This window comes from Scomber scombrus, chromosome 1 (assembly GCF_963691925.1).
Source record: "Scomber scombrus chromosome 1, fScoSco1.1, whole genome shotgun sequence".
Classification (NCBI taxonomy): Eukaryota; Metazoa; Chordata; class Actinopteri; order Scombriformes; family Scombridae; genus Scomber; species Scomber scombrus.
Genome location: NC_084970.1, coordinates 985,484 through 1,004,230, shown reverse-complemented (window position 1 = coordinate 1,004,230; position 18,747 = coordinate 985,484).

The following is an 18,747-nucleotide window of genomic DNA, read 5'->3' as shown; positions in this document are numbered from 1 at the left end:
TTGTTCCAGTGATGCAATAAATATGGACAGACAGCAGTCAGACAGTTTGCATACAACCTCCCCCCGATTGGTCAGATTTATTTTGGAGATAGAAAAAAACAATAAACCTGTAAAATGATCACCCACACTATCAATTGTTAACATCACTGTTTACAGGCCCCACTTCACAGTTATAGCTTTCAGATATTTTTTAAGATACCGCAATACACTTTTACTGGCACTTATTACATATATATCCATATATGTGTTTTATTAGTACAACGTTTAAGTATTTTAGTAATACGTGTTTCGTTTTTTTTCCTTTAGAGAAGTGTTTCTATGTGATGTTAAGTGTGGCTGTCATTGGCTGTAAACCAATAAAGTATCTATCTATCTATCTATCTATCTATCTATCTATCTATCTATCTATCTATCTATCTATCTATCTATCTATCTATCTATCTATCTATCTATCTATCTATCTATCTATCTATCTATCTATCTATCTATCTATCTATCTATCTATCTATCTATCTATCTATCTATCTATCTATCTACCTATTATACTATCTGTTCACCGGGTAGTTGTTACCTGATGTTACCTACTGATGAGAGCAGAGACTGAACTGAAAGGAAACAAATGAAGGAAGTAAACAGTTGTGGCCCATAAAACCCAGAATGAACTGCAAAGTTGGTGATAATTCTCTGTGGCTCCGTCACTAGTGAAGCTCACATTACAGTCATATGATCATTTGTTTATGTAAAACAATTGATTAGTGCAGCTTTAACAATCAGACAGTGTAGCTACAGTATTATTTTGACCTATAGAAATAATGGTCAAAACTGAACTGAACTGAAATAAACCAAACCATTCTCATGCATTTCGTGAGAATCCATCAGATGATGGCTGTCTGGGAAGTTAGAGTTGGTCTGAGCCAAGCACTGGGGGAAGCGATGGATACGTGCACGCTACTGTGAGAATCCCAAACAGTGAAACTGAGCCCTCTGAACAACACTGCTGCTGATCCCCCCACATGTTCCAGAGAGAGGGGTCTTTCTGGGGCACTGACACCGGATCCCACCTCTCGGCCCTGGGATGGGGATCAGGGCCGGCAGGGGGGCAGAGGGGTGTTGGAGAGGGGAGTAGAGTGGGAGGGTGAGGCAGAGAAGGGGGGGAAGAGAATGGATTGTCCACGGGTGCTTGGGAAGCTGAGGAACATGAGGGGGTATTACCGCCCTGCACAGCGGCCAGATGGACAGCAGATGACTTTTGTTCTTCCAAATACTTTGCAGGCTGAGGGAGGAAGAGGATGAAGAGGAGGAGGAGGAGGTGGAAAGGAGGACAAGAAGGGGGAGGAGGGGGGAGGACACAGGCTTAAGTGAAAGTTTATGTTTTACAAGGAGGGGTTTTTCTGGACCGTAACATGTTTGCCAAAACTATCTGTGTGTCCCAACTTGTTCTGCTATGAATAAAGTCACTATATCCTCTACATAGTAATTACATCTAGCTTTATCTCAGCTGTGAAGTTTTAAGCAACGAAGAAAGACACCAGCAGTTTCATAAATAAAATGATCATAGAAGCAGTGTATTATCACACAGCCTTAACTCATCTGTAAAATAAAGTCTAATTACTGTCAAACTTCTCTTCAGCAGGTAGACCAGCACAGTCTGCCCCCTGGAGGCAGGAGATGACATCTTTACTGGTTCCTATCTGCTCCTCTGCAGGTCTGTAGTGCCCCCTTGTGGTGTAGAAAACAAGTCACAGACTTTCTCCTCACATTTTTATCTCACAGGATTTCATCTAACCCTGATCCTCAGTCAGTTATGGGGAGTAAATAATTACATATAACAGCATTATTTAATTTAATTACGAAATAAATGTAAGTGTAATCTGTTACATTTACTGAGAAAAAATGTGTCATTAAATGACAGTTACTGATGAAAATATTGATTACAAAGGAGGTTACATCTCGAGTCACACCTTTAAGATTTTACTCATTTTTAATATGTATCATGTTACTGAATACATATATTGCTGTTTTTAATTCTTTGAAATCAATATTTTTTATATTTAGTAAATTAATCAATAACGTGGGCTTATTGGAGCACACAACTTTTGACTTTTTTCATCAAATATCTTTATTTTATATTCCAAAATCAACATTAACTAATGAATACATTTTACAATGAGAGATAAATGTTGCTTTATAAGAAATGATCTCAGTAATCATGTCAGTATCCATGAAAAACAGCTGAATTACATTACTTATTACAATTTAAACAGTGTAACTAGTAATCTGTAACCTATAACATTTCCAAAGTAATCTTCCAAACCCTGTCCTTTACACATTATGAATCGGAATTTTAACATTTAGAGTCAGAGTTTTTAAAATGTGCAAAAATCAAGACAAAAAAATTATTTACAATTAACATTTTTTACAGTTGCAATTTAAGGTTATCTGGGTGCTTCAAGGAAGAAAAGTATTGTCTTATGCTTTTGGAGATAATGTCTAAATAGTAATAATCTTTGTCTATAAATACAAACAAACTGATGGAGAAAACCAAATTCAACATATCTCACAACTGTCAGTGTTGGTTACAAGAGTGGCTCTCATTTATTACAAACAGGAATGAAAATGTTTTAGGAGTACTTTAGTGATTTACTATTACAGAACAGACAGACAAAGTAAGAACCCTGTAAGAGAACGGCACTTTTTTTAAAGCTTGGTTTTCATGAGTTGTGGAGGACTGCTGCTGTATCAGTAGGTGGCAACAAAGTCAAAATAGCAAATGGACTAAATGATAAATGACTGCATTGGTATAGCACCTTTCTAGTCATTTGACCACTCTAAGCACTTTTAAACTACAAGCCACATTCATCCATTCACATGGTGATGGCAGGCTGCCATGCAAGGGGCCGACCTGCTCACCAGGGGGATCCAATACATGCACACAAACAGATCATTGGCACAGTCTTTAGCAGCATTTTGGGGTGCAATTATTATGCCCATAGAAACTTCAACATGCAGACTGGAAAGGCTGGGAATCAAACCGCCGATTTTCTGATAAGTGGAAAACCTGCTCCACCTCCTGAGCTACAACTGTGCCCCAACAAGATTTCCTCATGTTGCCAGACAGGTTAAAATGAAAGGAAATATCAGTACAGGCCTGAATGCTTGCAGGGTTTTGGTCCACTTGTCCCCTTAAAGGGAAAAGTCACTGCAAATCTATTGTTGTGAGTGATCAACCTTTTCCTATGATGAAACATTTCTATCCTGATAGGAGTGGTCTCTTACAGGATAGGGCGTGAGGGATCACCATTCAGTGACCCATCAAACCATTCAGTTTGATGAGTATGAAAATGATGTGGATCATATGCTGTGACCTTCACAGTCACTACTTCTCAACCAAACTGAACACCTATAGGAGATTTGGACAGACATGTTAGACAGCTTTCACTACCTCCATCGTCAGACTACCGAATGAGTGAATATATTTTAGAAGAATGGTTCATCCCTCCAGTAGAGTTCACACACTGTAGAATCCAAGAAGAACTGAAGCTAGTCTTATTGGCCCTAACACCGTACTAAGACACTTTATGTTGGTTTTCCCTTTGATTTATCCTGATTTATCCTGTCTCATATCAAACTTCTATAGTCTCAAGTTCATATCTTGAAAAGTCATTAACAATTAATGATGCATATATGCTACCAACCCAAATGAGAGGAAAGTCCCTTATTTATATCCAATATTGTAAAGTACCCAACTAGTGCTGCATTAGCTGCATAGAATAAGAGTAGCTTTACACAATAGTTCACCCATAAATGGATAGTTCAAACAAACCACATACTGTATTATAACCTACCATTTCTCAGTTGGTTCAACATGTTGGTGACCTGCTCTTAGCTGGAATGGGCTAATAAATCTCTCCCCTCACTTAAATGGTTGACCACTACTCTTTAATAGTTAGAATGCAGAGGATCTGTTCCATGATGGAGACATAGAATACAGTTTATTAACACTTCATTTTGGATAGCTTTTACTCCTGGACACGCGTTGCAAGCAAGGCGACATCTTCCACCCAACATACCCTACATCTCACCACTGCTGTTCACTGTGCATGGATAGCAGGGCCAGCATGCCTGGCAGCCCTACAGATGGCTCTAGATCAACAGATGCCAAGCCAGTGTTTGTGTAGCAGCCAAACATATGTAAGGCTCTAATGATCATAGACCAAAAAAACATTTATTTAATCCTTTACTGCAGCCACTGCTGAGGCTGTGAAAGAAGAGTCACTGTGGATTATGGCTGACAGCTCCTGGCACATTTCAGAGAGTCTTGCTGCAGTGAAAACATAACAGAGGAGTTCTGTTATCACTGAAATCCTATAACACAGGGCATAACAAGATAGGAGCTACAGGTAGAGATGGACAGATCAACATATAGAAGGTGAAGAACCAGAAGCATTCAATTCATTGTCAGTAATGCAGGTCAGCTGCTTATGTGACTCCACAGATGTTGTTCATCGTTTATGTCTGTGCTCTCTGTAACAGATATATAGACTGTATTCCATCCAGTAGATGACACCTCAGTATCCCCAGTTAACTGGACTACTGGTGGAGGTTTGGTCACAGAACCAGATGAATGATATTACTGACAATGAATTGAGTGTTTTACCTGGATAACTAATGAAGGCACAGGCAGGTAGTTTATAATCATTGCTAAAGTAAGATTTGCAGTATCATGTATGTGTTCAACACCTTCTTACATGATCACTTTCTCTCCAAATCAGAAGCTAAGATTCACATTTTCATCCAGTGAACAGCAGCAGCTCAGGTATTATAATAAGATAAGAGCAGCGAATAAAAAATAATGCTTAGAAAATTATTTCAACTATTAAATAAGTGATATTGTAATGATAAACAGGTGAAGCACACATGTAGTTAGTTTACACAATTGTGCTCACCTGTCCTCACCTGGGTGACAGCAGCTCAGCTGTTAAGAGCAGGAGAAGAGTAGAGGAAGATACAAATGTTATTGAGACAAACTTTAATGTTTAAATCAGTTCTATTAAATGAATGAACAGATGTGTTTCTGAGTAAGAAGCTCAGACTCTCCTTATAGTCCAGTGAACAGCAGCAGCTCAGGTGGTAGAATAAGATGAGAGTAGAGAACAGTAAATAAGGGTTTGACAGATAAATAATTATAGATTTGTTTAATAACAGGCAACATATGTAAATTACAGTATATTAACAAACAAAAACATTACATTGTCTGATTAGTCTATTCTGGATCACTTTCTCTATAATCAGAAGCTCAGACTCACCTTTTCATCCACAGTGAACAGCAGCAGCTCAGGTTGGTCAAGTGAAATAAGAGCAGAGAACAATACATAATAGTTAGTGAAACTGACAAATAATCCTTTTGGTTTATGTACAAATGGATGTAATATAGTATTAGTAACTTTAGTAACTTTAAAGCTTATTCTAAGTCACTTTTTAAAAGTCAGACATTTCTACTCAGCTTTTCATCCACAGTGAACAGCAGCATCTCCGGTGCTCGAGTCAAGTAAAGGGAGAGAAAACATGATTATTGAGTCATCTTTGTGTTCATTTGTGTAGCAGAAAAACATATAAACCATAGTTTCTGAAGTAAATAGTTCATATAGTAAATATATAATTCATATAGTAAATATACAGTTCATACAGTAAATATACAATTCATACAATAAGTTTACACAGTGAATATACAGTTCATATAGTAAATATATAGTTCATACAGTAAATATATAGTTCCTAAAGTGAATATATAGTTCATACAGTAAATATACAGTTCATATAGTAAATATATAGTTCATACAGTAAATATATAGTTCCTAAAGTGAATATATAGTTCATACAGTAAATATATAGTTCATACAGTAAATATATAGTTCATAAAGTAAATATACAATTCATACAGTAAATATATAGTTCATATAGTAAATATATAGTTCATATAGTAAATATATAGTTCATACAGTAAATATACAATTCATACAATAAGTTTACACAGTGAATATACAGTTCATATAGTAAATATATAGTTCATACAGTAAATATATAGTTCCTAAAGTGAATATATAGTTCATACAGTAAATATATAGTTCATACAGTAAATATATAGTTCATAAAGTAAATATACAATTCATACAGTAAATATATAGTTCATATAGTAAATATATAGTTCATATAGTAAATATATAGTTCATACAGTAAATATATAGTTCCTAAAGTGAATATATAGTTCATACAGTAAATATATAGTTCATACAAAAAATATATAGTTCATACAGTAAATATATAGTTCATATAGTAAATATATAGTTCATATAGTAAATATATAGTTCATACAAAAAATATATAGTTCATACAGTAAATATATAGTTCATATAGTAAATATATAGTTCATACAGTAAATATACAATTCATACAGTAAATATACAATTCATAGAGTAAATATATAGTTCATACAGTAAATATATAGTTCATATAATAAATATATAATTCATACAGTAAATATATAGTTCATACAGGAAATATACAATTCATACAGTAAATATATAGTTCATACAGTAAATATATAGTTCATACAGTAAATATACAATTCATACAGTAAATATATAGTTCATATAGTAAATATATAGTTCATACAGTAAATATATAGTTCATACAGTAAATATACAATTCATACAGTAAATATATAGTTCATACAGTAAATATATAGTTCATACAGTAAATATATAGTTCATATAGTAAATATATAATTCATATAGTAAATATATAGTTCATACAGTAAATATATAGTTCATACAGTAAATATACAATTCATACAGTAAATATATAGTTCATATAGTAAATATATAGTTCATATAGTAAATATATAGTTCATACAGTAAATATATAGTTCATACAGTAAATATACAATTCATACAGTAAATATATAGTTCATACAATAAATATATAGTTCATACAGTAAATATACAATTCATACAGTAAATATACAATTCATACAGTAAATATATAGTTCATACAGTAAATATATAGGTCATACAGTAAATATATAGTTCATACAGTAAATATACAATTCATACAGTAAATATATAGTTCATACAGTAAATATACAATTCATACAGTAAATATATAGTTCATACAGTAAATATATAGTTCATACAGTAAATATATAGTTCATACAGTAAATATATAGTTCATACAGTAAATATACAATTCATACAGTAAATATATAGTTCATACAGTAAATATATAGTTCATACAGTAAATATATAGTTCATACAGTAAATATACAATTCATACAGTAAATATATAGTTCATACAGTAAATATATAGGTCATACAGTAAATATATAGTTCATACAGTAAATATACAATTCATACAGTAAATATATAGTTCATACAGTAAATATATAGTTCATACAGTAAATATATAGTTCATACAGTAAATATACAATTCATACAGTAAATATATAGTTCATACAGTAAATATATAGTTCATACAGTAAATATATAGTTCATACAGTAAATATATAGTTCATACAGTAAATATATAGTTCATACAGTAAATATATAGTTCATACAGTAAATATATAGTTCATATAGTAAATATATAATTCATATAGTAAATATATAGTTCATACAGTAAATATATAGTTCATACAGTAAATATACAATTCATACAGTAAATATATAGTTCATATAGTAAATATATAGTTCATATAGTAAATATATAGTTCATACAGTAAATATATAGTTCATACAGTAAATATACAATTCATACAGTAAATATATAGTTCATACAGTAAATATATAGTTCATACAGTAAATATACAATTCATACAGTAAATATATAGTTCATATAGTAAATATATAGTTCATATAGTAAATATATAGGTCATACAGTAAATATATAGTTCCTAAAGTGAATATATAGTTCATACAGTAAATATATAGTTCATACAAAAAATATATAGTTCATACAGTATATATATAGTTCATATAGTAAATATATAGTTCATACAGTAAATATATAGTTCATATAGTAAATATATAGTTCAAATAGTAAATATATAGTTCATACAGTAAATATATAGTTCATATAGTAAATATATAGTTCATACAGTAAATATATAGTTCATATAGTAAATATATAGTTCATACAGTAAATATATAGTTCATATAGTAAATATATAGTTCATACAGTAAATATACAATTCATATAGTAAATATATAGTTCATACAGTAAATATACAATTCATACAGTAAATATATAGTTCATACAGTAAATATACAATTCATACAATAAGTTTACACAGTGAATATACAGTTCATATAGTAAATATATAGTTCATACAGTAAATATATAGTTCATACAGTAAATATACAATTCATACAGTAAATATATAGTTCATATAGTAAATATATAGTTCATATAATAAATATATAGTTCATACAGTAAATATATAGTTCCTAAAGTGAATATATAGTTCATATAGTAAATATATAGTTCATATAGTAAATATACAATTCATAGAGTAAATATATAGTTCCTAAAGTGAATATATAGTTCATATAGTAAATATACAATTCATACAGTAAATATATAGTTCATACAGTAAATATACAATTCATACAGTAAATATATAGTTCACATAGTAAATATATAGTTCATACAGTAAATATATAGTTCATACAGTAAATATATAGTTAATATAGTAAATATACAATTCATACAGTAAATATATAGTTCATACAGTAAATATATAGTTCATACAGTAAATATACAATTCATACAGTAAATATATAGTTCACATAGTAAATATATAGTTCATACAGTAAATATATAGTTCATACAGTAAATATATAGTTAATATAGTAAATATACAATTCATACAGTAAATATATAGTTCATACAGTAAATATATAGTTCATATAGTAAATATATAGTTAATACAGTAAATATACAATTCATACAGTAAATATATAGTTCATACAGTAAATATATAGTTAATATAGTAAATATACAATTCATACAGTAAATATATAGTTCATACAGTAAATATATAGTTCATATAGTAAATATACAATTCATACAGTAAATATATAGTTCATATAGTAAATATATAGGTCATACAGTAAATATATAGTTCATATAGTAAATATATAGTTAATACAGTAAATATACAATTCATACAGTAAAGATATAGTTAATACAGTAAATATATAGTTCATACAGTAAATATATAGTTAATACTGTAAATATACAATTCATACTGTAAATATATAGTTCATACAGTAAATATATAGTTCATACAGTAAATATATAGTTCATATAGTAAATATATAGTTAATACAGTAAATATACAATTCATACAGTAAATATATAGTTCATACAGTAAATATATAGTTCATACAGTAAATATATAGTTAATACTGTAAATATACAATTCATACTGTAAATATATAGTTCATACAGTAAATATATAGTTCATACAGTAAATATACAATTCATACAGTAAATATATAGTTCATACAGTAAATATATAGTTCATACAGTAAATATACAATTCATACAGTAAATATATAGTTCATACAGTAAATATATAGTTCATACAGTAAATATATAGTTCATACAGTAAATATATAGTTCATATAGTAAATATACAATTCATACAGTAAATATATAGTTCATATAGTAAATATATAGTTCATATAGTAAATATATAGTTCATATAGTAAATATATAGTTCATATAGTAAATATACAATTCATACAGTAAATATATAGTTCATACAGTAAATATATAGTTCATACAGTAAATATACAATTCATACAGTAAATATATAGTTCATATAGTAAATATATAGTTCATATATATAAATATATAGTTCATACAGTAAATATATAATTCATACAGTAAATATATAGTTCATATAGTAAATATACAATTCATACAGTAAATATATAGTTCATACAGTAAATATACAGTTCATACAGTAAATATATAGTTCATACAGTAAATATATAGTTCATACAGTAAATATACATTTCATACAGTAAATATATAGTTCATACAGTAAATATATAGTTCATACAGTAAATATACAATTCATACAGTAAATATATAGTTCATATAGTAAATATATAGTTCATACAGTAAATATATAGTTCATACAGTAAATATATAGTTCATTTAGTAAATATACAATTCATACAGTAAATATATAGTTCATATAGTAAATATACAATTCATACAGTAAATATATAGTTCATATAGTAAATATATAGTTCATACAGTAAATATATAGTTCATATAGTAAATATACAATTCATACAGTAAATATATAGTTCATATAGTAAATATATAGTTCATACAGTAAATATATAGTTCATACAGTAAATATATAGTTCATACAGTAAATATACAATTCATACAGTAAATATATAGTTCATACAGTAAATATACAATTCATACAGTAAATATATAGTTCATATAGTAAATATATAGTTCATACAGTAAATATATAGTTCATACAGTAAATATATAGTTCATATAGTAAATATACAATTCATACAGTAAATATATAGTTCATATAGTAAATATACAATTCATACAGTAAATATATAGTTCATACAGTAAATATATAGTTCATACAGTAAATATATAGTTCATATAGTAAATATACAATTCATATAGTAAATATATAGTTCATACAGTATATATATAGTTCATATAGTAAATATACAATTCATATAGTAAATATATAGTTCATACAGTAAATATATAGTTCATATAGTAAATATACAATTCATACAGTAAATATATAGTTCATACAGTAAATATATAGTTCATATAGTAAATATACAATTCATATAGTAAATATATAGTTCATATATATAAATATATAGTTCATACAGTAAATATATAGTTCATACAGTAAATATACAATTCATACAGTAAATATATAGTTCATATATATAAATATATAGTTCATACAGTAAATACATAGTTCATACAGTAAATATATAGTTCATATAGTAAATATACAATTCATACTGTAAATATATAGTTCATACAGTAAATATACAGTTCATACAGTAAATATATAGTTCATACAGTAAATATATAGTTCATATAGTAAATATATAGTTCATACAGTAAATATATAGTTCATACAGTAAATATACATTTCATACAGTAAATATATAGTTCATACAGTAAATATATAGTTCATACAGTAAATATATAGTTCATACAGTAAATATATAGTTCATACAGTAAATATACAATTCATACAGTAAATATATAGTTCATACAGTAAATATATAGTTCATACAGTAAATATATAGTTCATTTAGTAAATATACAATTCATACAGTAAATATATAGTTCATACAGTAAATATACAATTCATACAGTAAATATATAGTTCATATAGTAAATATACAATTCATACAGTAAATATATAGTTCATACAGTAAATATATAGTTCATATAGTAAATATATAGTTCATACAGTAAATATATAGTTCATATAGTAAATATACAATTCATACAGTAAATATATAGTTCATATAGTAAATATATAGTTCATATAGTAAATATATAGTTCATACAGTAAATATATAGTTCATACAGTAAATATATAGTTCATACAGTAAATATACAGTTCATACAGTAAATATATAGTTCATACAGTAAATATACAATTCATACAGTAAATATATAGTTCATACAGTAAATATATAGTTCATATAGTAAATATACAATTCATATAGTAAATATATAGTTCATACAGTAAATATATAGTTCATATAGTAAATATACAATTCATATAGTAAATATATAGTTCATACAGTAAATATATAGTTCATATAGTAAATATACAATTCATACAGTAAATATATAGTTCATATAGTAAATATACAATTCATATAGTAAATATATAGTTCATACAGTAAATATATAGTTCATACAGTAAATATATAGTTCATACAGTAAATATATAGTTCATACAGTAAATATACAATTCATACAGTAAATATATAGTTCATACAGTAAATATATAGTTCATACAGTAAATATACAATTCATACAGTAAATATATAGTTCATACAGTAAATATATAGTTCATACAGTAAATATATAGTTCATATAGTAAATATATAGTTCATACAGTAAATATATAGTTCATATAGTAAATATATAGTTCATACAGTACATATATAGTTCATACAGTAAATATACAATTCATACAGTAAATATATAGTTCATACAGTAAATATACAATTCATACAGTAAATATATAGTTCGTACTATATAGTTCACACAGTTAGTTAATACAATAAATATATACAATTCATACAGTAAATATACAGTGCATACAGCAAATATGAAGTTCATATAATAAGTTCATACAGACTCTCCTTATAGTCCAGTGAACAGCAGCAGCTCTGGTGGTGGAATGAGATGAGAGTAGAGAACAGTTAATAATGGTTTGACAGACACGTTCTAATTCTAATTCTAATTCTAATTCTAATTCTAACAATGTATAACTGCCTATACTTTAAACATATATGAACAAAAATGAACAAACATATAAGTGAAGTAAAGTAAGACAAAACATTATTATTATATATTAAGTCATCTTTGAATTATATCAGAAGTTTATATTAAAATATGTTCTTTGTCACTTTCTCTACTAGTCAGAAACGTACACGGTGAAGGGAAAATAGAGAACAATAAGTAATAGTTAGTACGTCTTTGAATTCATAAGTGATAACTCACTTTATCTCCAACAAGAAGCTTATGTTTGCTGATTTTAAGATGTTTGATGTACTGTTGTTGTTTTTATGTCTTGTAAGGTGTCCTTGAGTGTTTTGAAAGGTGCCTATGAATAAAATGCATTATTATTATTATTATTATTATTATTATTATTATTATTATTATTATTATTATTATTATTATTAATATTAATATTATTATTATTATTATTATCATCAGCATCATCATCATCATTATTATTATTATTATTGTTGTTATTATTATTATCATCATCATCATCAACATCATCATCATCATCATCATTATTATTATCATTATTATTATTATTGATGTTATTATCATCATCATCATTATTATTATTATTATTATCATCATCATCATTATTATTATTATTATTGTTATCATCATCATCTTTATTATTATTATTATTATTATTATCATCATCATCATCATCATTATTATTATTATTATTGTTATTATTATCATCATCTACATCATCATCATTATTATTATTATTATTGTTGTTATTATTATCATCATCCACATCATCATCATCATCATCATCATCATCATCATCATTATTGTTATTATTATCATCATCATCATCATCATCATTATTATTATTATTGTTATTATTATTATTATTATTGTTGTTAAATGAGTGTACATACAGATAATTGAGGTTTTCTGCTGTTTATTCTATGAAAATCTTCTATTAACTCTCTATTAACCTGCAAAGCAACAACTTAATAATGTAAAGGAGTAGAAGCATGAAGGCATACAATGGAAAATAGAAGTAACGTAGCCTACAAGTGACTCTAAAACTATAGTGCAGCAGAGTGTATAGTTATATTCCACCACTGTGTAATTAACATTTGTTTCATGACATCATTAATAGTTCATTAAATCAGAGATGTCTGCAGTAATTGAGAAGTCTCACACCTGGACACATAGATAGTCTGGCACAGAAGCGTCTGAGTCATTACACAAAGCTAACCGAGTGTATGTCTTGATTAAATCATGTTTAACAGTCAACACTGGTAACTATCGCAATGTAAGAGTTACAAATGAGTAGATGTGAAGGGGACGCAGGACACACATAGTCACTGCATGCTCAACCAATCCACTGTCTTCAAAACCAAAGTAATAAATTACATTTTGATAAAAAAATAAAAATGATGAAAGTACAAATTGTGACAGTGGTAACTGAACAGAACAACAGTCACACACTTAGTTCACTTTATCTCCTTCACTCAAGCTCACAACAAATTATTATTATATCTGAATATCTGAAAATGATAGTTCATAAATGTTAGAAAACTGAACATAAAAGAATTGGCCCTGGTTTGTTAACGCCTGTGTGTTCTGATGTTGTGGTGTCAGCTCCTAAAAGTTCCATCATCTCCATGGTGGCAAAAAACAGATTTATTTGGCATTTTTCAAAAAATTGCCCGGTTGCCATCTTTTCCCCCAAATGGTCGATGACCAGTTTGGATCATTTGATGTTCTCAAACCAAAAATAACAGTGTTTTCAAATCACTACACCTTTATTAACACATTCCCCCCCTTTCTCGGGAAAATCCAAACATTCTTACCATCTAATACCATCAACAGGTGGATGAATTTTCAATCTTTAAATTAAATAATTTACATGAAGTCATAATTTTGTACTGAAACACTCTTTTAAAGGTGTCAGTCAGAATAATGAACACATTAAATGAAAAGATGTCTTACCTGCATAGTAGTTAACCCACTGTCTGACTCTGGCCAGCAGGTGTTCCTCCACAGGCAGTCCTCTAAAGGTCATTTCTCCAGCAGCTGCTCACTTTTATAATATAGTAGTCCTCTTTGCTTCTTCTTCTTCAGGTGACCAACAGCTAGTCTTCAGCAGATGTTTTCCAGGTGATCAGTTGTCCAGATGTTCAGCTTCCAGCAGACAGCGTTTACGTCAGGTCAGCTCGTGTCAAAATGAGACATTACAAACTTCTGCAGCTCTTATATGGTTCACGTCATCGTTCTGTTTCCATGACTAACTGACGTACGCACCCGCACGTGCACGCGTGTGCATTAAATGGATGTGTGTGTGATTAGTAAAGTGTAGATCTTTCATTGCCTCTATAGACAGAAACTCTTTAAGTACATGAATGCGTTCATATAGGTAATGATGAACAAAAGAAGAAAATAGTGTGACATAATCTGTATCCCCCTGTTACTTCACAAATGTTACTAGAGATGTTCTGAAAAGCATACAACACAAAACACATGATGGTGATCTAAAATATGTACATTTTGTCATCTGCGTGGGCATGGTGGGCTATGAGCTCACATAGGTTAAAAGCCTGAGGTCTGTTTGTGTACAGCTTCATTATTATAAGAAAGAAATTGATAGTAATTCATCTCAGCAGAATTGTGCAATTAATGAGTTAACTGGTTTGATTAAATGCTACACATTCATCTTTCAGTAATAATAATCAAGCAATATAATAACAGCTGTAGACATATTATATAGGCTAATTACAAATGATGGGAAATGTATAGATCTTTTAGAGTACTTTAAATACAGTCATCATCATCATCATCATCACTGTTGTTGTCATCCTCACCTGCATCATAAATGAAAAATGCTTCCAGTGTGAGCTGCTGATAAATGTCTAACAGAGTTTATGAATCCAGAGAAGTTTTGAAAGTCTAACAGCAGCAGACACATTTGTTCATTTGATCCATGTGCAAACTTTTACTGAGCACAATCCATTTTCACAGTGAAGTCAGTTTGTGTGTGCGTGTGTGCGTGCGTGCGTGCGTCAGGAAATGACATGAAATGAATTGCTACCATCTACTGTTGCACAATAACAAAATGCATCTTGCAAACATTTTGACGTGTCACTTTGGGAAAGCACAGTTGTAAATAACATAATGAACATTTTAGGGGTCCTGGTGTTGAACATTTTTCATGTCAGACATTTAACCATGTCACAGGTGTAATTAATAACTTGAATCATGGCTGCATTAGATTTATATGGCAGGTTTTACAGCCCCTGTGTTGTACATGCTGACACATCTAAATGGAACACAGTCATTATTTGTAACACCTGTGCTTTTACTACTATTACAAGTTCAAATGTGTGCTGTGAAAAAGACTTCTATGAATACCTGCTGGCTGTCATACAAGTCATTTCTTCCTTCTTTAACATTTTAACTTTCCATTTGGTGATTACGACACTCTGTAACTAAAAATTCAACCAACCCTTGATGCCAAAACAGTTGAATGACTCTTTTCTAACTAGAGTTCATGTCAGATTGAGCTATAGCTTCAAGTTACTCAGCTTCATTCACTCTTAAACAGAACATGTCAGGAGTGTTAAGAGAACCTGACAGAAACACTGCAGAGGTGTCAACAGGAGAGTTTTTTTTTAGAATAGTCTCTGAATGTGTGAAAAGTGACATTTCACAGTCCCACTTGAGCTGTTCCTCTTCTCAACTATCAAAATGCTGCGCTGTGAGCAGTCCTGACTCATCATGACTCTCACAATTATTTTCACATACAAAACTAATCAGATAAGACAAAACTGCACATTTAATTGAATGTAGTGTTTTGGACATTTGGTGTCATCTCTATTGTGTGTTCTTAACTCAGGTAGCTTGTTACTATTGTTCAGAGGGATTATACATCACATTCATAGTAATCAAATGTGTGCTGTCAATCCTCAATTCTGACCTTATCTCCTGGTGTTTTCTGCATAGATCTTAATACAGATGTCACTTTAGTAACTGTTCGTATTGAATCACCAGCCTGCTGATCACAACCGTGCCCCAACAATCAACCCTCTTTCAAAGTCACTTCCTGTTGCCATGTTGATACAAAATCTGCTCAGCATTTTAATACAAGCCACAGAGCATGATGCTGATGCTTACCATGCAGTGCATCTATGTGTAAGTATCTGTATTCATCATGATTCTCCGCTCATTCACTCATTTATTTATTTCTTCTAATGTGTGTGTTTGTAAAATAATAACAGCTGTAGGGTTATTATATAGAGAGGCGTATTAAACATTAGAGGAAGTTGACTACAGGTGACATTTTTAAAGCCCGCGTTTCTCTCCGCCGTGGTTTCCTCGCACTTGCAGCTGTGAGCCAATGGGCTTTGAGAAGTGGCGACATCTCTGCGATTCAGGAAACCCTCTCCTCCGCTGCTACACGGTGATGAAGTAAAACGACGTAAGTCCCACATCCGGTATTTCCTTTCAAAATAAAACTATAACTAACCAACGTCTTCAACTTTATGACAAAGAGGTGGACAGATTGGTGAAAATGAGTGTGCAATGACTTCATAATGAATTGTATATACCACTTATAGTTAATAACTGTAAAAAAATTAGATAATGAATTATATGTATATAACCTGGTGGTGGGCAAATAGCATATCTGACTACCAGACTAAAAATATGTGTCCATCTAAAAGTTTTCCAATATATACAATCCATTGAATCTTTTACATGACTCTTCATAAATCTACAGTAGATAACAATGTAAACACAAGGGTCATGTACATCCTAAAAGATTTGACTTTGTAACATCTCATATTCTTACTAGATGAATAACAAAGCCCACATAACATCATTTGGATGATCTTAGCAAAACTCATGTGTCAATATCAGTATTTTGCTTCAACCATAACTGAAGCAGGCCACTGTTTATTGTGTGTGGATAAGTTATGAATTACATTTTGATGCTTGTAGTGTAACACAGAGGGTGTGTTCATGTTTATGAGTCTTTTTAGCCAAATAAATATCAGTCCTCACATACTGATGGGAATTATGAAATCTGCCCTCAGATACAATCATAAAACTGTTATATAAATCAGTTTATTGTTGAATGAGTTCAAATAAGTAAACTGAATATATTAATAACATATCTGGCTTTGTTTTATGGTACCTGTTTGTAGGCGTCTCTGATAGACAATGCTGAGACACACTGGCTTATGGCTGAACCTAACCACTGCCATAGCCTGTAAAGACAAAAACTCACCCTTAATCTGTAGAATTAGTTTATTAGTTTAGTTTATTTTATCTTTGCACAACAATTACACCAAAAATACATACAGTGCAGTGAGAGGCAGAAACCCCAAATGGGCTTATTTAAAGCCTTCACCTAAAAATGTAAAAAATTACACAATATTACAGAAGATAATATGACTACATAGAACAAACTACATTTATTTCAACATATATATAATAACAATACAAATAAAAACAGAACAAAATGAAGGTAAATATGTGTGTGAGTGTCCAAGTGTGTGCATGTGTATGTGAAGGGGACATTGGCCTCGACATCTGTGCATACATGAAAACTGAATGGAACAAACAAAAACAGACAAAATACATTAAGAAAAAATATTTACAAAACCGCAGTTAAATGTTCCTTCAGATTTCAGATTCAATAGTTTAAAAAAGCTGTATGGATAAGATGTTGTTCGTGTTGTATTAACCAGAATAGATAGATAGATCTTTATTGTCATTGTCACTTGTACAACGAAATTTAAAAGTGCTCACCAGTCAGTGCATCATTCATACATAAATAAATAAAAACAAGAAAATAAAAGTTAAATAACATTTTGTCATTGCACGGCTCTATTGCACAGTCAGTTGTAAACAGTATTAATTTGCAGCATTGAGTGTAGAAATAGCTGTAGGATAAAAACTGTGTTTGAATCTGTTTGTCTTGTTTTTGATCTGAATCGTCTACCTGATGGCAACAGTTCAAACAGAGAGTGTCCAGGGTGAGAAGAGTCCTTTAGAATGTTCTGCGCTTTTTTGATGCAGCGGGAACTGTGTAGTTCTTCCAGTGTGGGGAGAGGGCAGCCTGTTGATGACCCTCTGGAGCGCTTTCCTCTGAGCCACTGTGCAGCTGGTGAACCACACACAGATGCAGTA